This window comes from Miscanthus floridulus, chromosome 3 (genome assembly GCF_019320115.1).
Source record: "Miscanthus floridulus cultivar M001 chromosome 3, ASM1932011v1, whole genome shotgun sequence".
NCBI lineage: Eukaryota > Viridiplantae > Streptophyta > Magnoliopsida > Poales > Poaceae > Miscanthus > Miscanthus floridulus.
Window position 1 is genome coordinate 138,327,908 of NC_089582.1, and position 23,277 is coordinate 138,351,184.

The 23,277-nt window shown below is 47.0% G+C and overlaps 1 non-coding gene and 1 pseudogene across 1 annotated transcript; both read left to right on the forward strand.

Annotated features, from left to right (window-relative positions):
* Window positions 1-1,482: 1,482 nt before the first annotated feature.
* Window positions 1,483-23,076, forward strand: LOC136542591 (uncharacterized; annotated as a pseudogene).
* LOC136547769 (U6 spliceosomal RNA) lies at window positions 17,342-17,449 on the forward strand. Its single transcript, XR_010781725.1, has one exon. It is a non-coding gene; the product is annotated as a U6 spliceosomal RNA (small nuclear RNA).
* Window positions 23,077-23,277: the final 201 nt, after the last annotated feature.

Sequence of the window (23,277 nt, forward strand, 5' to 3'; positions counted from 1 at the left end):
CATAGTTTCTAGGTCGAGATTTCCCTAATTAGGGTTACAAGGCATATATTAATTAGGGGTTGCAACATACATAAGGGTTAAGGTTATAAAGTTTGCAATTCAATACCATAACAACACGCTGATCAAAGGTCGCGGCAGACATGTGCGAGGAAGAGAGACAGTTGAGGCACATCGGCCCCATGTAGGTCTATCGGGAAACGGGTAGAGGGTCGACGGTCTTCCGGCTGCCTAATGGCCCTTGCGACAAGACCTTGCGCCAACCATCAGCGTCCCCGAGCGGAGATGCGCATGCGAGCGCCAGAGGTAGGTTGTGGTCCGAGCTGCAGATGGGCTAGCACGCACCGCGTGTCATCGTGTGCAACCCAGTTAGTTCCGCCGTTATCGTCCCTACCGTGGACGGGAAGCTCGTGAATGAGCCGCAGGCGTAGCCGACGATGCTTTGGGCACTTGCATCGCCACCTGACACCCTTCTCAACAACGACATCGCGGCGCATGCCTCCCATGAGATGGGGCACGACGGAGTTCTCTCAGGCAGCTATGACGTCCTTGGCGGTGGTGGCGGCTCCTGACGAACCACATCCAGGTAGGGGGTGGGGAAGTGGTCGGCGACAACTCCACATCTGAGGCGTCGAGGATATCATCGTCCACTCACCAACGAGCCCTTGAACGCCCCACCAGGCTCCCTCCTAGGTGGGAGGAGGAGGCAAGGGAAGAGAGCGAGAACGATGGGCTTAGGGCGGGCTGCTTTGTGGTAGCCAGCGTTAGAGGGAGATACATTGATGAGGTGGACAACTTGTATGTTAAGATTGGCTTGCGAGAGGGCCACCTTCTCTTCTACTAGTCTTGGGAGGACGGCGGAGAGGCGCCGACGTTGGCTGGGCCATTGACCCATCTCCTCATGTGCGAGAGGGCGATAAGAGGAAGTAGTACTAGATCATAAGCGACAAGATTGCAACTTGTAGTAAACTATTCTCTTTCTACTGTTGTTGTTACTTGATGGTTCATCTTTTGCTTTGGTGGATTTGCCACGCCGGCCATCTCCACGGCTTCGATTTGCAGAGAAGTGACGCTCACCACGTGTTTGACGAATTGCCTCAAAGGTGGTGAAGTTACCTACACAAAGAAGAGGTGACTCTATCCAAGCTAAACCAGCCAACCAAACAAACTAGATGCTAGCCAGACTTAGATTGTGTAGGCAACCAAACAAATCCATCTTGGCTTGTCGGAGACAATCTTATGCTAGCCCTAGCCAGGCTAGGAGAAAGCCATAGATTTAATAGAGTTCCACGTATCAGACCAGAACGGGGGCAAGAAGGACTTTGTGGCTCACGGCCCGCTGGCCACTGGGGGTATCCATTCGCATCCCAGTATGCTGTGGATGGATATGGGCTATGGCAGGGGACAACCCATGCTTTGAAGCTGGGCTCTGCCAGACAAGAGGACGAAACCGGCCCACATCAGGTAGCACGCACACAACGGGACGGGACGACGAGAGTGTGAAACTGCCGCGGCGCTGCGCAACCGCCGCCGCTTCCGCGTCCGCCCCACCTCCTCGCTCGGCACGCGCCAAAACCAGCCACCGGCCGCCGCCTCCGGAGCTGCAGGCCTACGCTCCGGCTCCTCCACCTCCTCACCGCGCTTGTTGATGACGGCGGAGCAGGAGGGGAGGGAGGTCCTGGTCCGGGCCCTCGACGGGCGATCCACGGTCGTCAAGCTGCCCCCCGGCGGCTCCGTCCGGGACCTCAAGGCCGCGCTCCGGACCTCATTCCCGCCGGCGCAAGTCGCCCCCAGCTTCCACCTCTTCCTTAAGGTGCACGCAACAGCCTACCTCTACCTACCTCTAGCTTTCCGGCGTGTGCCAAGATTGTCTCGCTTCGTCATGGCATTGATGCCTCATTGGGTTAAGACTGTTAGAGGTTGCAGCTTCACTATCGACACTAGTTGAATACAGTAGCACCTTACTCATGCTGAAATTTTCCTCGTGTGCTGAAGGGTGCTAAATTGCGTTTAGACGCTGAGATTGGCAGCCTTGCAATCGGCGGCAATGAATTCATTGTTCTCGTACCCTTCACAAGAATGCCACAGCAACGTTCTTCAGTTTGCATGGCAAGTCAAGAGCAGGGCCTCAATCCACCAAAACAACCAGAAGTGTCTTCTGCGGCTAATTCAGCTTGACAAGACATTATGGATGACCTCTCAGCAATGCCAACCAGCCCACAGTCTGATGCTGCTTCCAAAGAATTTTACTCCTCACGTGACCCGTGCTCTGGGAGATTTACGGAGGATATGACAGTGGGTCAAAGCTCGTCAAGTTGGTCATCAAGGAAAAGGAGGAAAACATGCAAGGAAAATGGAAATGGTTCCCCACAAATGGTGTCCCCTGAAGCGAATGGTACAGCTGAGAAACACAACATAAGTAAGAAAACTGGGGTGGCCAAATCTACTGCTATGTCATGTCATGTATGTATCACCTCTTTTTTTTTCCTATCTGCCACTGCCAATTTCATCTTTTCTTTTATCACCCGGAGAAGAAAACCAAATGGCAGCTTAGTGTTTCTTGCCCAAGAAGAATGCAATAGGCATATGGCATACTGCATACATATTGGCTTGCCATACATATTTTTTACTTAGAAGCTGGATAGATTTTTTGAATGTGGTTGCAATGCAGGATATGAAGGGCGGGCCTGGTGCAAGCGGTAGAGTCTTACCGCCTGTGACCGGAAGGTCCCGGGTTCGAGTCGCGGTCTCCTCGCATTGCACAGGCGAGGGTAAGGCTTGCCACTGACACCCTTCCCCAGACCCCGCACAGAGCGGGAGCTCTCTGCACTGGGTACGCCCTTTGCAATGCAGGATATGCACCCTTTGGAACCTACTGAAATGGTTGAACATCTGAAACAAGGACTTGGAAAGCAGGAGCAGGTTTTCACTTATATAACTTTCTGGAATTGATACTGCAAACAAAGCAATAGTCTTTTAGTCGTTGCAATTTGTATGTGCAGATCGTACATATCCAAGAGATATCATCTAGAGAGGCATCATTTACAAATCTTCCATGTAATCTTTCAGAAGCTATGAGAGAAGCGCTGAAGAGTATTGGAATATCTAGACTGTATAGCCACCAGGTATGCCGGAGTGTGTCATATTTAGTGCATATTTAATTAGGTCATTGTCTTATGTTTTTTTATTTATTTGAGTGCAGTCTCAAGCCATAAAGTCCTCTATTTCTGGAAGGCACATTGTCGTTGCAACTTCTACATCAAGTGGAAAGTCTCTATGTTACAATATTCCTGTTCTTGAATCTCTTTCCCAAGACTCGATGGCATGTGCTCTGTACATATTTCCGACAAAGGTCTGGGAAATAACCTATCACATTTTAGTAATGGTCAATTGGCCATCAATAATATCGATAGAAATTCATTCTCCTTTTGTTTTCCAGGCTTTAGCTCAAGATCAGTTGAGGACTTCACTAGAGATGAAGAATGCATCTCATATTGATATTGATGTTAAAATATATGATGGTGATACTCCTAGAGAAGATCGTTTGTGGATTAGGGATAATGCTCGACTGGTAAATATGTCTAGGGCTATAGAATTGTGTTTTTAATTTGATTTCTTTATTTTAACGCGTCTAATCACATACCGTTTTACTCTCAGTTCATTACCAACCCAGATATGTTGCATGTGTCAATCTTGCCGTACCATGGTCAATTCCAGAGGATTTTATCAAATCTCAGGTAAAAGTAATTGGTTCCTTAGTTTTCTCAATGATCTTATCCATTAGTCCTTTTTTTTGTCATTGATGTGTTTTTTTCATCTGGGATCTGCTTTAAGTTTCCGAATGAATAAGGTGTGCATTTTGCTAGTATGTACGCAATTTCTTGTGTTTTCCACAATGACATCATTTCTGTTGCAATTTTACTCAGGTATATTGTGAATTTGTGATCGATGAAGCACATTCATACAAGGGGGCATTTGGCTGCCATACTGCACTTATAATTCGGAGATTGAAGCGTATTTGTTCAAATGGTATGTATAACTTTTTATTTGATAGTTGACTTATTCATCTATCTTGTGTACTAGGACTAGGTTTTGTAGTTACATGAATTTATTACTTGACTCCCAGAATCCTAATCAGAGCCCAAAAAATTACAGTCAGTTCCTTGCAAGCTGTAACTTCTGATGTGTGACTTTGCAGACCTATAAAAATTTAGGAGCTACTTATGCAGTTACACATATAATATAATCTATAAAAGCCCTTGGTTTTCTGTATTTGCAGTTTATGGTAGTCATCCTACATTCATATTTTGTACAGCAACCTCAGCAAATCCATGTGAGCATGTCATGGTAGTTTATTCCCTCTCTTTAGCATAGTTTTGAGAAGACATGGTTGTACCTAGCAAAAAGAAACCTGCTGTTCTTAATATTTTTTCAAAGGGAAAATGCAGGGTGGTCCCTAAACTTGTCCCAGGGTGGTACCCAGGTCTCCAAACTCTCAAAATGCATTTCAGGCCCTTGAACTTATCTTGGGGTGTCATTGAAGTCCAAAGCTCTCAAAATGTTACTTTCACGTCCTTGAATTTTTCATCTCGTGTCATCCAGGTCCAAAGGGGCTCCAATCCACTCTGCGCCTTGATGTGGCAGGCTGCTGTGCATCCCTGGTGGCTTAGGTCTTGACCAGTGAGTCATGTATGGTAGGGGCGACATGCCAACCTTTGGTGCTCCATCTCCGTGCTCTGCCTTCCTCATCCTTTCTCTCTATTTATACCACCAAGCAGACCTCGCAGCTATCGCAATCCCCAGCATGCCTTCATTCTTCACCCCCCTCCTCAAAGCCAATGACATCCCTGGTCGTGAAGGCCATAAGAGCGAAGCTGGTGTTCCACGAAGCTAGAGGTTGACTTGTGGACCCCACCATCATGTGGCAGTCACTGGTCAAGAACTGAGCCAAGGGGATCTACTGTGGCATGCGACATCAAGGTGTGGAGCAGTTCAGGTCCTGTTTGGACCAGGATCTATATGACACTGAGGATGGACAAATGTGGGGATCTTGAGAGTTCAGGACCTGAATGACATCATATGGCAAGTTTTTTTTGAACATAATGGCAGGAGCTCTGCCCTTCAATTAAGATAGGGGAACATCATATGACAAGTGTTGGGAGCTGAAAATACATTTTGAGAGTTCGGGACCTGAGTGACAGCCAAGGACAAGTTCAGGGACTGCTTGTGTATTTTACTCATTTTGCTAACTGCTCGTGTATTTACTCCTTTTGTTAAAATATAGTGGCCTCATGCTATAATTTTTCTTAAAAATTATGTTCATCCGATCTTTCAAGAATATTGCATTTGCGTGGAACTGGATGTATTTTATCTTCACAATGAAATATGTTTGTCCTAGGAATTGGCCAATTTGGATGAAGTCGAGTTGATTCAGAATGATGGAAGTCCTTGTGGTTCCAAGTACATTCTCTTGTGGAATCCCCCACTACATATGACAGAAGGAAGGTCAAAAGCTAGTTCAGTACCTAGGCGCTCAAGGTATAGTGATATATGCTCCTTTTTGTTAGAGTATATTTGGTAATTTTGGATTATAATTTGATATTGTCACATGTATCCGGGTGGCAACTTGCCCCCAATGTATCTCCACGTTATACCCAAGCTACTATGTTTTCATGGCATCATGAGTTCGGGTTTTGTTCCTGAACCCTCAGGCTTCTGCTGCCGCGGCCCCTAGGAGATCGATCTCCACTGTGGGCAGCGCCCTCGTAGTTAGATTGGGCTGATCCAGTTGCTCTGCGGTGTGTATCATCGTCAAGTAGCATTGGGCAGCAACATCAGACCTCGAAATGTGCGTCGTTAGGCTGATCTACCACGGGCATTGCTGGACCACGTGACTGTCTCATGCCATCGCTGCACCGTAGGGTGCAATGCCTCATAGGGTGCCACTGCAGGCCGGGGCAAGGGGCATGCCATACTCACTGCCGCCGCCGCCGGTTGGGTCGTGCCATTGTTAGCCACGCGGAGGAGTCTACTCTCCCAAGGACAAGGTTGTCGTTACGTGCCCTCCCAGGCAGAATGACATTGCTTCTGGTCAAGCTATCTTCACGGGCACCGCATATCCAATGGCACCATCCAGGCTAGCGCCACCCATGCTGTCGGTCCTCCTCGTCACACTGGCTCTCGATCCAAGTCCGTGCCTACTGTTGCCACCTCTTGGACATCGTCGCCAATGTCATTGACGGATGACGCGTGAGTGCTTATTGATACGCCCAGGCAGCCCCATTTGCCTTACCATTTGGTCAGCTCATCATTGTGCTGCTGTCATCATCAAGAAGCTGATGATTATGTGTACTTGTGCCTGTGTTGATGCTTTGGACCCATGCCTCCCTCCACAATTTCGACCAGTCCGACCTCGTTTACTTCGGTGACAAAAAGGGCTGTTGTCCACATGAGCTACTTGTTGGTTTCTACTCTAGTCGTAGCATCTGTAATGCGACGTCGCTAGAACTGTCAGGGGATGTTTATTGTCATATGTTTCTGGTAGGCCACTTGTCTCTATAGGCCTTTGTACTGTACTCTATATATACCGCCCGAGAGACTCAATGCAATCTATTCCCACACATTATACCCAATTTACTACGTTTTTTTTTTTTTTTTTATGAAATCACCGGCGGGGCGGGGCGGGGGGGGGGGGGGGGGGGGGGGGGGGGGGGGGGGCGGGGCGGGCGTGAGAGAGTCCCCCACCTGTATATATTGATGATTTGGCCCTTATGGCCTGATGTCAAGGTTACAATAACAGCACTTAAGTTTACATCAGCACTGACCTTATAAAGCTCCCGTTTGAAAAATACTAGTTACATACCAACTTGGCTAGCACCGTTGTTTTGCTCCAAGGCCGCTGTGAAGATTGAGCACCATACAGAAGCTACGTTTCTTGATTGGGCAGGCAGTCTGTGACTCCAAAGTTGAGCTTCTGTTTTGCACTGACTGACTAGCTGCCTCATTGAGGCCACTTGCCTTTGGAATATGAAATCATTCCTTCTCTTCCAGAGTAGCCAGCAGCAAAGGATGATAAAAACATCAAAATGAGTTGCAGGGATATGACTGGGCCTAGCCAGCTTATATATGTCTGCCGCTGTGGTGATATCGCTTGTCTGAACCTTGATCAAGTCCCAGAAAATTTTGGCAAAAGGGCACTCGAACATAATATGTGCTGCTGTTTCAGCCCCATGTGAACAGATTTCGCATGTACTGTCATCAGTTATCTTTTTCTTGAACAGGTTTTCTTTGCACTGAATGCGATTGTTGAGGAGGAGCCAGGCGAAGAATTGCACCCTTGGTGGTGCGCGACTTCCCCAAATGAACTTCGCTCGATCATCGTGTTGCTGCCCTGATTTTAGCAATTTGTAGAGCAGTGACGCAGAGAAGTTGCTAGTCGCGGTTATAAGTGGGCTTTGTCTAGTATCTTGTTCATCAGTTATCTGAAATTGTTGCAGCAAAACTTGGGCAGTCTGAAGTTCTTCAGTGGCTTGTGGTGATAGACGTGGCACAAGGTGTGGAGTGATTCCTGAAGTAACAACCTGAGCTACAGTCTGAGTCGGCTTCCTACAGTGGCTGAGCAGCACAGGAAACATGTCTGCAAGGCAGTCTTCTCCAGCCCAAGCGTCGAACCAGAAGGAGGTGTGGCATCCATTCCCAAGTTTCACTGTGGCGACAGCTCGGTAAACCGGCAGCAAGGATCGCAGAGCGTTCCAGTGCGAGCCGTTGAGATTGCCCTCCATAGTGGCAATGCAGGCATGTTCGCGGACCCAGATGGCCCAGGACGAGGTTGAGTTCTGATGTAACCGATGAATCAGTTTCAACATGAGACAGTCATTGTGGATGGCCAGGTCTTTGACGCCGAGTCCTCCAGCGGCGCATTCCGTGCAGACGCGCTCCCAGGCGATGAGGCACTGAGCGCCCGAAGCTGATGACTGGCCGTTCCACAGGAAGGCCCGTCTTCGACGATCAAGCTGCGAAACCACACCCGGTGGCAGCGGAGTTGCACACATGAGGTACACCAACTGACTGTCAAGCACCGAATTGATAAGCACTGTTCTGCCCATGGCATTTAGTAGTGAGGCTTGCCAACCCGCCAGGTACCGATCGGTCTTGCAAATGTATGGAGTGTAAGCTTGTAGGCGCAGCTTCTCATGCGAGAGGGGCAGCCCCAGGTAGGATTGTGGAAATCCATCCCGCTTGCAGTTTAGAATCTGTATGCATTGTTGTATCATTGCTTCGTCCATGTGCAAAGGTACCACTGTGCTTTTGTTGTAATTGATGTACAGCCCAGTTGCCTCTGAGAAGCTGTCAAGGTTTGTTTGAGCAGTGTGATGTCCTGGATGTGGCCCCGAAGTAGAATTAGTGTGTCATCAGGGTATTGTAGTGTTGCACATGGGGTTGAATCCACGATTGGGTGTCGGATTTCAGGGTTGGCCTTGATTAGTGTCTGCAGAATGTCTGCGACTAGAAGAAAGAGGTAGGGGGATAGTGGATCTCCTTGGCGGAGTCCTTTTTTGCAGGTGAACCATGGACCCGGGCATCCGTTGACACGGACAGCTGCTCTCGAAGAAGACAGCAACTCCATGACCCAATTGCACCAAAGTTTAGGGAAACCTCTGGCTTGCATTATCTTGGTGAGGCTGTCCCAATTGACGGTGTCAAAAGCTTTTGCAAAGTCCAATTTAAGTACCAGGGTGGGGACTTTCCTCTTGTGACAGCATTGAACCAGTTCTGTTGCATAGACAAAGGTGTCTGTGATGGATCTCCCTTTTATGAAGCCTGACTGATCGTTCCATATTAGTGTTGAAATTTCTCGCTGCAGCCTTGTGGTCATTATTTTGGAGACGATTTTAACACTGCAGTTCTGAAGACATATAGGCCTGAAGGAGTCCGGAGTCACTGCACCCGGCTTCTTTGGTAGCAGCACCATGAAAGCTCTATTAACCCTTTGCAGATCGATATTGCAGTCATAGAACCCCTGTAGGAACTTCATCACTGCTGCTCGCGTTGTAGACCAAGCTGCATTGTAGAAACTCGGCCCAAAACCATCCTTTTATTGCTGTCCAAGCTTCAACTGCAGTGAAAGGAGCAGTGAGGGCTGTGGTTGTTGTGGGCAGACCTGTGTAAAGTGACTGAAGATTGAAATTCCAGTTTGCGCTGACTGTTTGATTCATCAGACTTGTAAAGTAGGCTGTCAGTGCTTCCACCTTCCCTTGATGGTGAGTGATCTGCGTACCACTGACCTGTATTTCCCTAATGAGGTTCCTTCTCATACGCAAAGTGGCGTGAGTGTGGAAGACACCGGTGTTTGCATCAGACTCTTTAATTGCTCTTCTTTTGCCTCGCTGTTTCCAATATGCTGCTTTCTCTTTCAGTGCCAATGCTAGCCTTTCTTGGCAGATCTGTCTGACCTGGGATTCAGCAGTAGACAAAAAACGGTCTTCCTCGAGATAACCGAACAAGAGAATTAGAAATTTGCAGTTGTGGATGAGCCAGACTGGCGCTCTGTTGCATTTAGCCCATACCTTTGCCGCGGTTCGAGCTGACTTGAGGCAAGCAACGAGCTGGCCAGCAGCGTCAGCGCAGCGAGGGGCCTCATGCCAGGCCGGGAGAACTGCAGGAAGGAAGTTGGTGTTTTGGAGCCAGTAATTTTCGAAGCGGAAGATGCAAGAGCGGGGTATTTGAGTGGAGAGGGAGGCAATGATGGGAGTACGGTCTGATGTAGGGCGGGGGAGGGGGTTGAGGGAGGTGTTGGGGAATTTAGCACATTGATCCATGTTACCAACACCCGATCAAGTCGGGCGAGGGTTGGGTGGTCTCGTTTGTTCAACCAAGTAAAACGACGTCCGAGAAGAGGGAGCTCATGGAGTTCGAGATGGTCGATGGCTTCATTGAAAAGATCACAAAGCCTTTGGGACACACCGACTGTGTTTTTCTCCTACGAACAGTGGACCAAATTGAAGTCCCCGGCAATGATCCACAGGCCAGTGAAAACATGTTTGAGGTTTTTAAGGCATTGGAGAAAATGTTCAGAATGTCTATGATCAGAGGGAGCATACGCATTTGTGACTGTAATTGAGAAATCTGAAACCATAGAGGAGAAGGATGTAGAGAGCGAGTATTGACGGCTAGTGACTGAGTCCAGCGTTAGCTGTCTCTCATCCCACGCTGTGAGGATGCCGCCACGCGAACCCTCCGCGTTGATCAGCTGAAAGTTGTTTGCTAGTTTTGAAGGGAGGAAGGAGTGTGTTTTTGTGTGGGGCATGATACTAACCTTGGGATTTCAGAAGATAATCTCCACAGGTGAAGGAGTCACTATATATAGATAGCCTCATGGCTATATATAGGCATATAGGCCTATTAGATAGGATCTTCACACTTAACACCCCCCTTCAAACTCAAGGTGGAAATGGAGGATCTGAAGCATTGAGTTTGAGCAAATGAAGCCGATGTTGCTCTCTAGTTTGCGCTTTAGTGAAGAAGTCAGCTAATTGCAGCTCGGATGGCACATATTGAAGAGCAATGGTATGCTGATTACAATGAGAGCGAGTGAAGAAAGCATCGACGCCAATATGCTTGGTAAGTTCATGCTTCACAGGATCATTGGCAATCTGTATAGCTCCTGTATTATCGCATAGAAGAGGTGTGGCAGCATCACAAGAAATTCCGAAATCAGTCAACAACCATCGAAGCCATACGATTTCTGCAGTAGTGGTGGCAAGTGCTCGAAGTTCTGCCTCTGCACTAGAACGAGATACAGCAGCTTGTTTCTTGGACTTCCATGCAATAGGAGAGGATCCAAGAAGAATACAGTACCCTGTGATAGAGCAACGATCTGTTGGGTCACTCGCCCAAGTGGAGTCCGAGTAAGCATGAAGCTGAAGCGGACTGTCACGGGCATAGAATAAGCTGCGAGATGATGTCCCCCTCAAGTACCGCAAGACACGAAGTAAATGGCCAAAATGAACGGTCGTAGGAGCACTCACAAACTGACTCAAAATATGGACGGCATGGGCAATATCAGGTCGAGTAACAGTGAGATAAACAAGGCTGCCCACAATATGCCGATATCGAGATGGATCCTTAAGAGGAGTACCATCAGTGGGACGAAGCTGCAAATGAAGATCCATAGGTGTCGTAGCTGTCCGATGGTCAGTGATGCCCGAACGAGTAATAAGGTCTTGTATGTACTTGGACTGAGAAAGATAGCAACCCTTTGCAGACTGTTTGACCTCAATGCCTAGGAAATAACTGAGAGGACCTAAATCCGACATTTGAAATTGTGCACCAAGTTGCTGCTTGACATAAGAAATGTGGTCTGCATCGTCACCCGTAATCAATATATCATCAACATATAAAAGAAGCAAAGTACGTCCACGTGAGGAGAGGTGGATAAATAAGGCAGGGTCATGATCACTAGGTGAAAAACCAGCAGCCCGAATGACAGAGACAAAGCGCTCAAACCAAGCACGAGGAGCCTGTTTAAGACCATATAAAGCGCGACGAAGACGACAAACATAACCTGGAGGGGCACTAACACCTGGAGGTGGTTGCATGTAAACTTCTTCATTTAAATCACCATGAAGAAAGGCATTTTTAACATCCATCTGAGAGATTGTCCAAGAAGAAGCAGCAGCCACTGCAATTAAAGTACGAACAGTAGTCATATGAGCAACAGGTGCAAATGTCTCATCATAATCTCGGCCCTGAGTTTGCTGAAAACCTCTAGCAACTAGACGGGCCTTATATCGCTCAATAGAACCATCCGACTTGGTTTTAATCTTGAAGACCCACTTGGATGTAATAGGCACAGCATGCGATGGTAATGGAACAATATCCCAGGTCCCTGTACGATCAAGTGCAGCAAGTTCCTCACACATAGCAAGTTGCCATTCTGGAATGCTAGAGGCCTCTCGATAAGTGGTTGGCTCTTCCACAACAGCAGTGACACGAGGAAAACCATATTTGTCAGGAGGCCCAATAGTAGCACGGTCTCGTAGATTATATCTCAGACCACCCTGTGATTCATCAGAAAAAGCACATGACTCATCAGAATTAACAGAACTATCAACATCGGGAGTAGCAGGACTGGCCGAAGAAGTGGCTGTGGGGATTTGGGGACGACGAGTGTAGTATTTGTGGACAGGTGGTTTGTCAAAGGATGGGAGCTGCTAGACCGGAGGTTGACAAGACAAAGGTTCAGAAAGTGGGGGAGGATCGACATTGGTAAGTGGAGGGTCGACATGAGTAAGTGGAGGAGTTTCAAAAGTGTCAGGAGAAGATACAGAAGTGTTAGGTGGGCTGGAAGACACGGGTTGTATAGGAGGGTCAACATCACTAAGTATAGGAGGAAGACACAGAAAGGATGTTGACTCTGTACAACTACGGGATGGTTGAGTAGAAGGGTTATAAAAGAAAGGACGATCCTCAACGAAAGTGACATCACGAGATATACGAATGCGGCGAGAGGAGGCGTCATAACAACGATAACCCTTATGCTCAGGACTGTACCCCAGAAAAACACACTCAACTGACTGAGCAGTCAACTTAGTCCGCTCACGAGGTGCAAGTAGGACATAGCAAGTGCAGCCAAAAACCCGAAGGTGGTCATAGTCAGGAGGAGTACCAAAAAGAACCTCACCAGGACACTGACCAGACAATTTTGATGATGGTTGTCTGTTGATGAGATAAATAGAAGTGGACACAGCTTCTCCCCAAAAATGAGAAGGAACAAAAGATGCAATAAGAAGTGTGCGGGCAAGTCTCTATGATATGGCGGTGTTTCCGTTCAGCAACCCCATTTTGAGCATGCGCGCCAGGACAAGAAAGCTGAGCAAGAGTGCCTTCAGAGGTCAAAAATTGGCGAAAGGTGTGAGATAAATACTCTCCACCAGAATCTGAACGAAAAACTCGAATGGGGGTGGAAAATTGTGTGTGCACCATGCGAGCAAAATTTTGATAAGTAGAGCACAACTGAGAGCGATGTTTCATAAAGTAAATCCAAGTATATCGAGAATGATCATCAACAAAAATAACATAGTATTTATGACCACCTTTGGAAGCGAAAGGTGCAGGACCCCATACATCAGAATGAATAATATCAAAAGGTCTAGCTGAATGAGAAGTACTAGTAGAATATGGGAGCTGCAGCTGTTTTCCAAGCTTGCAACCCTTACACTGAAAACTAGACTCAATGGATGTAGGACCTAAACAACCCTTGTTTATTAAGGTGGATAAACGAGACCCGCATAAATGACCAAGGCGATGATGCCACTTGGCGAAAGATGAAGTCGATGGCGATGTACTTGGTGAAGATGCAGCAGCGGCGGCGGATGACACATAGGCAGTAGAGTGAGGAAGACGTAAAGTGTCGAGAACATAGAGGCTATGAGAACCTCTACGGCGATGGCCAGTCCCAAGTACAGCCCCGGTGCGACGATCCTGAATAAAACAAGATGAGTCATCGAATCCAACAAAACAATTGTGATCCGTTAATTGACCAACTGAAAGAAGATTCATGGACAACTGAGGTACAAACGAGACATTAGGTACAGAAAAATTAGAGGTGCAAAGAGAACCCTGATGAGTAATGTGGCAGGATGTACCGTCTGCTGTCTGAATAGAGGCATCATCTGCAATTGGCTTGCAGGCAACAAGCTGTGACTGATCTGATGACACATGAAAAGAGGCTCCTGAATCAAGCACCCAAGAAGAAGGAGCAGTAACAGGTGATGCAGCAGCAACAGACACAGATCCTGTAGGGGTGGAACCTGCAGGCACAGAGCCTGTAGGGGTGGAACCGGCGCCACGACCACTCTGCTTGGGATGGCGTGAGCGATAAGCAGTTAACTTCTCAGGATACCGAACAAAGCAATTTTCTGAACGGTGAGTAGTCTTCTTGCAATGAACACAAGGCGAAAAAGAGTTGCCCTTCACTGTATTGGTCTTGTGAGAGGCTGCCAGAACACTGTGAGGTACTGATACAGGAGACTGAGAATTAAGTCGTGTCTCCTCAGCAATCAAGGCGGACAACACATCAGAAATAGACGGAGTGGTGGAAGCATTTAACAACTGTTTACGACTGGACTCAAAATCAGGCCGCAAACCATGACAAAACTGATATATAAGGAATTTTTCAATGAACTTATTCTTCTTATCACAGCAGCCTGAGCACCCTGCCTCACACTTAGGAACCATGGAAAGAAAAGGTCCCATCAGACGATCAAAAGCAGTATAATACTCCTCGATAGACATCTCATTCTGCTGAAGATCATGAAGTCCTTGCATTAGAGTAAGCAAAAGTGCACCGCTGTTCTGAACATATCTCCCCTGCAAGTAGTCCCACATCTCCTTAGCAGATTGATGGTGCTCAAGGCTCATCATTAGTGAGGGTTTCATGCTGGTGACTATGACACTCATGATTCGGCCATCATCCTTAGTCCAAGTCGTGACGACAGCAGCACCAGAACCATCCTTCGACTTGTCAGTTGGAGGATCATCTGTCAGATGAGATGCAAGGCCATGTCCACGCAGTACAGTTTTGACAGAGAAAGCCCACTCTCGATAATTAGATGGACCATCAAGTTTCGGAGGAAAAACAATGGCATTTGACAGTAATTGCGACTGCGACATTGTGCAAGATAAGCAGTAGCAGATGACAAGCACCACTGAATAGAAAAACAGAGCAGACCACCGCCAACAGAGGAGACCAGCAACAGCAGCAGCAGAGGAAAAACAGAGCAGAGCAGAGAAACCTCTGATGGACGAGCAGGGCACGAAGTCCAGACGGAGCCACTCGTGCGGCACGACAAGGACGGCCTGACCTCCTCTGCTCGCACGGAAGACCGAGCGGACAAGGCACGACGAAGACGATCTGGCGACGAATCGCGCGGATCAACGCGCGGAAGACCGACTCGCGCGGATCGACGAGTCGCGCGAATTGACGCGCGGAGGAGGACCGCACGGACGGCGCGGAGAATCGGCGACGGACGGGGGCCGCGCGAACGGCGCGGAGGATCGACGACCGCACGGACGGCGCGGAGAATCGGCGACGGACGGGGGCCGCGCGAACGGCGCGGAGGATCGACGACGGGCCGCGCGAACGGCGCGGATGTGCGGCGATGAGCCGAACAGATGAGACGGACGACGCCGCGAAGAGACAGGATGGATCCCAAGGTAAAGAAAAATTGGATTGTGGGTGAATTAGAGTAGCCTAATCCTAACCCTAATCCATGTCTCTGATACCATGATACTAACCTTGGGATTTCAGAAGATAATCTCCACAGGTGAAGGAGTCACTATATATAGATAGCCTCATGGCTATATATAGGCATATAGGCCTATTAGATAGGATCTTCACACTTAACAGGGCATGTCATGGAGTTTGGTTTCTTGGAGGCAGACAATGGTTGGGGAGGCATCAGAGATCGCATCGTGCACAATCGTGCACTTGTCCGGGTCGCCTAAGCCACGCACATTCCATGACATAACGAAGATCTTTTTAAAAGACTCATTCATTCTGGTGGGTTTTGCACCACCCCAACTGCACTGGCAGTGTTGCAGCCCAGACCTGCTGCATAGACGAGCCTGCGAAGGTCCGGAACTGGGATTGATATTTTTGATCTGGTCATTGCTTTGCACTTTGCCACCTGAGATTTCAAGGCCGCGGAGCAAGGCTGGAGTGAGTTCTGAAGGGCCTTGAGCTTGATGGCCTTGTCAGTCATGTCCACAAAGGAGGCAGGTGCTTTTTCTGCAAGACGTAAACTATGGCGCTTAGCTGCCCCTGGCTCCTTGTTCTTGCCTCTAGTCTTTCTGATGCTGGGCACCGACGTGGCAACCTCGGAGGTGGCCGGTGTTGCAGGAGGAGCATGGGGGGCTTCGGTGCCGTCAGAATCATACCAGGTCAGCAGCAGTGGGGTTTGCGCCACCAGGGTTTTTGTGTGTGCATTTTGCATGAGTTTGGTAAGGGCGCTGGTGGTGATTGCAGTTGCAAGCTGAAGCAGCATTTCAGTATGGGCGGCAGGCGCGGTGTTGGCAGCAGCATGTGCGGGCGCCGGGGGAAACATTTGGTTTGCGGCATGTGGTGGTGGGGGAGGCTGCTGGTGTGGAGGCGGAGCACCAGCGGCAGGCGGTGGCGGCGGAGGTGGTGGAAGGGGTTGGGAGGACCTGGCGAGGTTACCGTCCGGACCAAGTTGATCTGCCCTGTGCCCTGTGCCAGACACGAATGGGCTGCCTGACATGCAACTTGCAGTGCCGTTGACGGTGGCCGAAGCTTCGGCACCGCCGGCAACGGACGGGGTCGCGGCAATCCTGGACGCGGTGGTCTGGAGCAAGACAGCGGAAACAGCCACCAGGGGAGAAGGGAGGCAGCTTGTTCGGTGCTGGAGGCGAGTGCTTTGCAGGTGTCAGGGCGGCTTGCAAGTAACTGCGTGAGGTGACTGGTAGGTTGGGAGTAACGGGGGCAGCTGGCAAGGTTGTTGACAATCCATCGGCACAGCGTGCATTGAATCCTTTTTCAGCGACGTACGCCCTCGAGCTGCACGCCCAGGGTTCTGCTCTGAAGAACGGACTTCTTTTCCATTGTTTGGCATGGGCAGGTGAGGCACAGTAACTGAATCTGTACGGTCATCTTCAACCTCGGGAGGGAGCAAACTTGCAGCTTTCCTCGCCGCTGCCATGGACGAGTGCGGGACTAGGACAGATTTGCCGAGGTGGAGAGGGCCACGAACAACCAGAACGTTTGCCACATTACGACTCGCGACAGATGCACGAAAAACTCTAGAACCCAGGCTGACAACACGAAGGCGACCCGGACTCACGGTTAGGAGGAAGTTCAGCATGTTGCGGACGAAGGCAAGGTTGTATCGGGGTGCTGTACTGGAAGGCGTGAACCAGACATAGAAGGTGGAGGAGGGGGCTACAGTGTGGGGAAGAACGGTGGAGTGGAAATCTCGAAGGAAAAGATCCTGCAGCAGCTCTCCTGGTCGGGCATTGGGGCGACGTACCTGAACACTGGAGCTGGCGTCGTTGCCTTCCACAAGTCGCTGGCGAGACCGGGCATTGGGGCCGGCTTGAGTTTTGCAGGGTGCTGGCTCATTGCAAGCTATGGTGGAGCTAGGATTGGGGTGTTGGCTGGTGTCGCTGGGTAGGCTGGGGTGGGGCACGAGCTGGGCAGGCACGGCTCCTGGCCGTTCCGGCGGCTTGCTAATGGGCGGACGGTGGTGCTGGGTTGGTTTGTCCGGCGGTTCCGTGGTGGCGCCGCCAGGGTAGGCGGAGTCACGAGAGGGGTCGCTCATCTCCTCTGGTCGCTCATCTTTGGAGACATCCGATAAAATTGGAACGATACAGAGAAGATTAGCATGGCCCCTGCGCAAGGATGACACGCACAAATCGAGAAATGGTCCAAATTTTTTGAGAAAGCTATGAACAAGGCTGACTGGTATCAAACTGTTGGAGTAGAACCCGGCACCAATTTACTACGCTTTCACTTCTTTCTAGTTATATATGTGCTGTTACCTTTTTCAGTCACTACTCTATGTTCAAACTTAATAAATCCCCATTTGTTGTTAAGTTGTTTTGTTGTTATATGCGTTGTAGAGTGGTAGTTACTTATGGTGTGTCACCTCCTCTAGAAGAAGGGACAATAATAAATCACTTAATCTGCTGCCCATGTTGAACGAATCTTTAATAGAGAGGTGCTTATAAGAAAATGAACGCGCCATCTATAAGGCTGGAAGTAATTTAGTCAAGCACCTATCCCAGACCAATTAGATGTGAAGAAAGTAGTTACCCGCTGCCAACCATAAATGAGTGTTGTAATTAGGTTGTGATCTTTTTATGATTGTTTGATCATTGATGCCAGATTGCAAGTTCCCTAGTTTTATTTTGCCTGGTTAAAAGCATAATTTCTATTAAAAGTCATGCTAAGCGATAGCTCCGTTGATTGCATCTCCTGTTGATGAGGCTGCCCGCCTGGACTCAAACCCAGGTGCTCGCGAAGTGGTACATCCCTGAGAAGAATGGCTAGTATATCTCCCATCTAGCCAAGGTCTGGTGCCTCCCTATATTAAGGACAATGCCAAGGGGTCGTCTATTGCCATGGAGTTACCTTATTTACACTACTGGCTAGTCTTTTGACAGCATTTCATGCATCAGAAAATGTTCTACTTTAATGTTCCATGTTACTTGAAATTCTCAGAAATTCAAGAGCATGGTACTTGAGTTTTTTTTTTTCCTTTTTCAGAAGAATATTGCTTATCTGCAACACTGTCATTCTTGAGTACTATGTTATTGTATGTAAGCAACACATTATGTGTTTAAAGTACTTTGTTTACTGCTGCTCACCAGTGAATAGGTGTTTGCACCTATATTAAGAAGTATCTTTTCAATAGATACTGTTTCATGAAAATACACTAATAGCATTGTTTTCTTTGCTAGCTCAATAGTAGAGGTTTCGTATCTATTTTCCGAGATGGTTCAACATGGGCTCCGCTGCATTGCATTCTGTAAAAGTAGGAAGCTATGCGAGCTTGTCCTAGCTTACACGTAAGGACACATTTTTTCTATGTATACCATTTTCCTGTTTTTGTTGAACTTTCGGGAACATGCACTTTTACTACAGATGACCCATAACCCATTTGTTGTAGGCGTGAAATTCTTCAGGAGACTGCAAAAGAATTGGTAGATTCTATCTGTGTATATCGTGCTGGCTACATTGCTGAGGTTAGTATGTCCTATCGCTAAAGTGTTCTGCCATTCTGCTTGTGATTTGTGGTATGCTCTAATGACTTTTGGGCTGACAAAATACTATAAATATATTTCTTGTCCATGATCTCACAATTGGTTTGCTACATGTTGGATTTTTAAAAGCATAGTACTATACATACTTGCGGCACTGCCCACTGCCCAGCACTTCAATATTTTAAACTTCTAATAGACGGGTCTGTAATTTTCTGCCTATGGTGCTCATTCATTTTTCTACCCTGTATGTTTAATCTTCCTGCTCTCTTGTGTATTCAAGAAAAAAGAAAGACCAGTCAAAACCATGTATGGAGGCCACTTACGGGCTGTGCCGGTCCTGGTTCAAAATTGATTAACCCAAGGTCAGAAGATCTGATGACGAGCAGCTGCTACCGCCAATGCAGTTGGTCCCCGCCCTTTGACTGTTGGGACGGCAGGAGGTTCACAGATGTTTCACGCAAATGTGTGCCAAAGCGGAGGCATGGAGATGATGACGCTGACAGCGACTGTACCAGCGCCACCCTGACGACAGGGGTGTTGTCAGAAAGGACAGTGAAGATGTGGGAGCCCTGGAGGATTGAATGGTTTACTTTGCTGCTGCCATCATCATGACTCATGTGGGATGCGCAATTAGACCACCTAGACAGCGATTAGTCAAAGAGTAATTGCTAGTCATGCGGTGACCGTCTATCTACCATCTAGGATAACACTTACAACACGCTCGTTCCCCTTTCCTGCCCATAGATGTGAGCATCAAAAAATTAAAAACAAAATGAGGTCTTCTTTTGCATCCATTTACAAAACCTACAAGTAGCAGCAATGCTTCAGCAATTATGTTTTTTCAGGGATTTTTGTCCCTTACTAAAAAAATGTGTTGCAAAATGTTTTTAGGATTTTTTCACAGCGACACATTAGGCATCAAAATGCTTTGAAAAAAAGATTGGCAGGGGAGAAAATATTTGACACATTCACTAAATAATGGAATAACTAATAGCTAAGTGGAAATACGCAGAGCTCAAGCCCAAGGCAATCAACATGTAAGAGGCTTGCTCTGCTACTGTTACTAAGTGGAAAATGAAAAAACGCAGAGCTCGTTTTATTAAGATGGTGTGCTGTAAGTCCATTTCTGGACCATACCAACCAGTGTGGTGCACCACTTAACAAGTTTAGAGACCTAGAAATGCATTTTCAAAGTTCGTGGACCTAAGTGGCACCCCTTGACAAGTTCAGAGGCTATGTTATTGTGCAATGTAGTATGGTCTCAGAAATATTTTTTTCCGAACACGCAGGAGAGCAGCGTGTCACTTCATTAATTGGTAGAAAACAGTCTGATTATACGCCGACTTTGGTCAGTGAGAAATGAATTGTTTTCAAGACAGAAGAAAAATCGAGGCTGATCTTTTCGGGGGGAAACTTCGTGGAGTCGCTGCTACTAATGCTCTTGAACTAGGGATTGATGTTGGGCATATTGATGCAACATTACATCTTGGATTTCCTGGTAGTATTGCCAGGTAGGTGAAGAATGACACATTCAATGAAGCTCTATGTTTATCTTGTCATCCTGCTAAGATACAGAATTTTAACTGCAGCTTGTGGCAGCAAGCCGGTAGGTCTGGAAGAAGAGCAAAACAATCACTAGCCATTTATGTTGCCTTTGAGGGTCCTTTAGATCAGTATTTCATGAAGTTCCCACCTAAACTATTTGGCAGGCCGATTGAGCATTGCCAAGTTGATTCACATAATCTAAAGGTTTATAGATCTGTGTTTATTTTATTAACTAATTGGTAAGTATAATACCTTGAGAACCTAACCCTTCTCTTTTATCTCAAAATTGAAATTTATTACAGGTTTTAGGACAGCACCTTGCTTGCGCTGCTTATGAACATCCCTTGTGCCTGCAATACGATGAGCGCTACTTTGGCTCTAGTCTCGATATTGTAATGACAACCCTTAAAGACAAAGGTTATATCATTAATAATCGAGCTGGATCTTTCTCTTCAAGCATGTGGAACTATATTGGACCTGAGGTTTGTTCATTCTTTATTTGTATCCTATAATGTCTCTTATTTTGTTTTAGTAAGAGAAGTATTTTGTCTTTCTGCAGAAAAGCCCTTCACAGGCTGTAAGCGTACGGGCAATTGAGCAGGACAAGTATAAAGTGATTGACAAGTTAAATAATCGATTACTTGAGGAAATTGAGGAAAGTAAAGCCTTTTTTCAGGTATATGTTCCTTCACTACACATCATCTCTATAGGCCTCTTTCAATACTTCTCCACTACTAGCACAACCGACAGATTAGTTGATGGATTTTTGAATTAGCATAAAAAAAATATGTATGTTATTATGGACTCATATGTATGTACTGTAGATCTGCTACTATGTCTTCTGTCATCTGTATCAAGCGTCATTTTCTTCAATTTCAGGTTTATGAAGGTGCTGTTTACATGCATCAGGGTGTCAATTACTTGGTTGAGGAACTTGACTTGGCATCAAGGACAGCCTTCTATAGGAAAGCTGATTTGAAATATTACACAAGAACACGAGACTACACTGACATCAATGTCCTCGGAGGAGAATTTGTATGCTCTCAAGACTGACATCTCTAGCTTCCTTTACATTTTCTTCATTGTTGACTCATCCCCTGGAGTGGTTTTCAGCACTTCATTTTGTTTACTATTTTTCTACCTTGTTTATTTAACTCTAATCTAGCTCATCAAATATTATGAACTCTTGCACTTTGACTCTTCCAATATATGTTGAAGGCTTATCTTCCTACAAGCACATGTAAAACTAATCGCGTGAAGACAACTGCTCAAGCAAATGACTGTACGGTGACTACTAAATGGTTTGGTTTTTATCGTATATCAAAATCGAGCAATAAAATATCCGACAGCCTTGAGCTTAACCTGCCCCCATATTCCTTTATTTCCCAGGTCCGTGGCTTGAATACGATTACTGCATAAAATTTTGACACATTCCCACATGATCCTTACATTTCTGTATGTTGCCCAACCAGGCTGTTTGGGTGCGAATTCCCCACTCAGTAAAGATGATCGTGGAGGAAAGAAACCTAGAGTTCAGAGGTGGCTCACATGCTGCTTCGCATGCACTCCTGAATGTAGTGCCTCTGTAAGTTATTCATTGACCCCAGAAAATTTGATGTCTGGTCACGATAATTTTCTAAAGAAAATATTTTCTTAAACCAGAATATGGGTGGTTGGTAATGCAGTAGTGAATATTTCTTTCTGGAGCTACACCAGAGACTTATAGTGCAACTGTTCAGGTTTTTTTTTTGTTCTTTTAATTGTCTGTAACTTTGTGTTGATTGTGCATAAATTTTCGCAGGCATATGATGTGCAGTGCTTCTGACCTAGGAACAGAATGCGCGAATCCTCATGAAACCCGTGGCATCCTGGACAGAATCCTTTTATATGATACACATCCAGGTGGTATCGGCATAGTATCACAGGTAATTTTTCACTGGTTGAGATTGTATTGCCGTCTATGTTGTACATGTTGTACTTACAGAGATTGTAAATCCGTTAATGTTGTCACTCTCCCCTGAGAGATGCTTAATCATTAGAGTGATGGAGTACTCATGGATCTACTGCAGCCGTATAAATCAACAGTTTTTGCTAGCACAATTAGTTTTAACTGATTAAGTGAAAGTCTAAAATATTCCTTCTGTCTTTTTTGTTCAAAATGTAGGCCCAAATGCTCTTCGGGGAACTTCTACTAGCTGCTTTAGAACTCGTTTCCACGTGCAACTGCACAAGCGCCGTTGGCTGTCCAAACTGTATCCAAGTAAGTCTGAACGCATGCTGTGCAGAACTGTAACTTCAGAGAAAAGACAGGAGCTCTTCGATCTGATATCCTCTATTTTTTCAGTCACTGACATGCAGCGAATATAATGAGGTTTTGGACAAGGAGGCGGCAATTTTGATTCTAAAGGTAAGTGATTTACGCTTGTTAAATTTTATGTGTCGCTCACCATCGATCACTGCAGTAGACGTATAACATTGTCTTTGGTAATAGGGAGTAATCGACTTTGAGAGATCGTACTCTGAAGCGGAAGCTGACGTCGAAGCTACGCGCCTGTTTTGACAGTAGGTAGTGAGGAGTGATGTGTTCATTACTTTTTTTTCGCAAAAAAAAAAGAACAGAAAAAACTTCAGCGTTGTTTGGTGTTCCTGTTTGTAGATGTAGAATTGTAGGGGTTCAGTGTACTCACATTTGTAGCCTCGTCATATCAAAGTTGATAGCACCCTACAACAATCGGGTCCATACATCTATACATCCAAAAAACGGCACAAATTGTCATGTGAGAGCTACTGGCGGGCCCGCTCATGTTCGGACGTGCATCACCCCTAGCCCAGGTGCCAGGTGCATTGCGGCCTAGCCGCCGGCCGTTGACCTCTCGCGCGCCGCCCACGCTCCGTGGACACGAAGCGCGCCGCACAATCGCGGTTCCTGTCTCGACGTCGTCGACGTTGACCTCT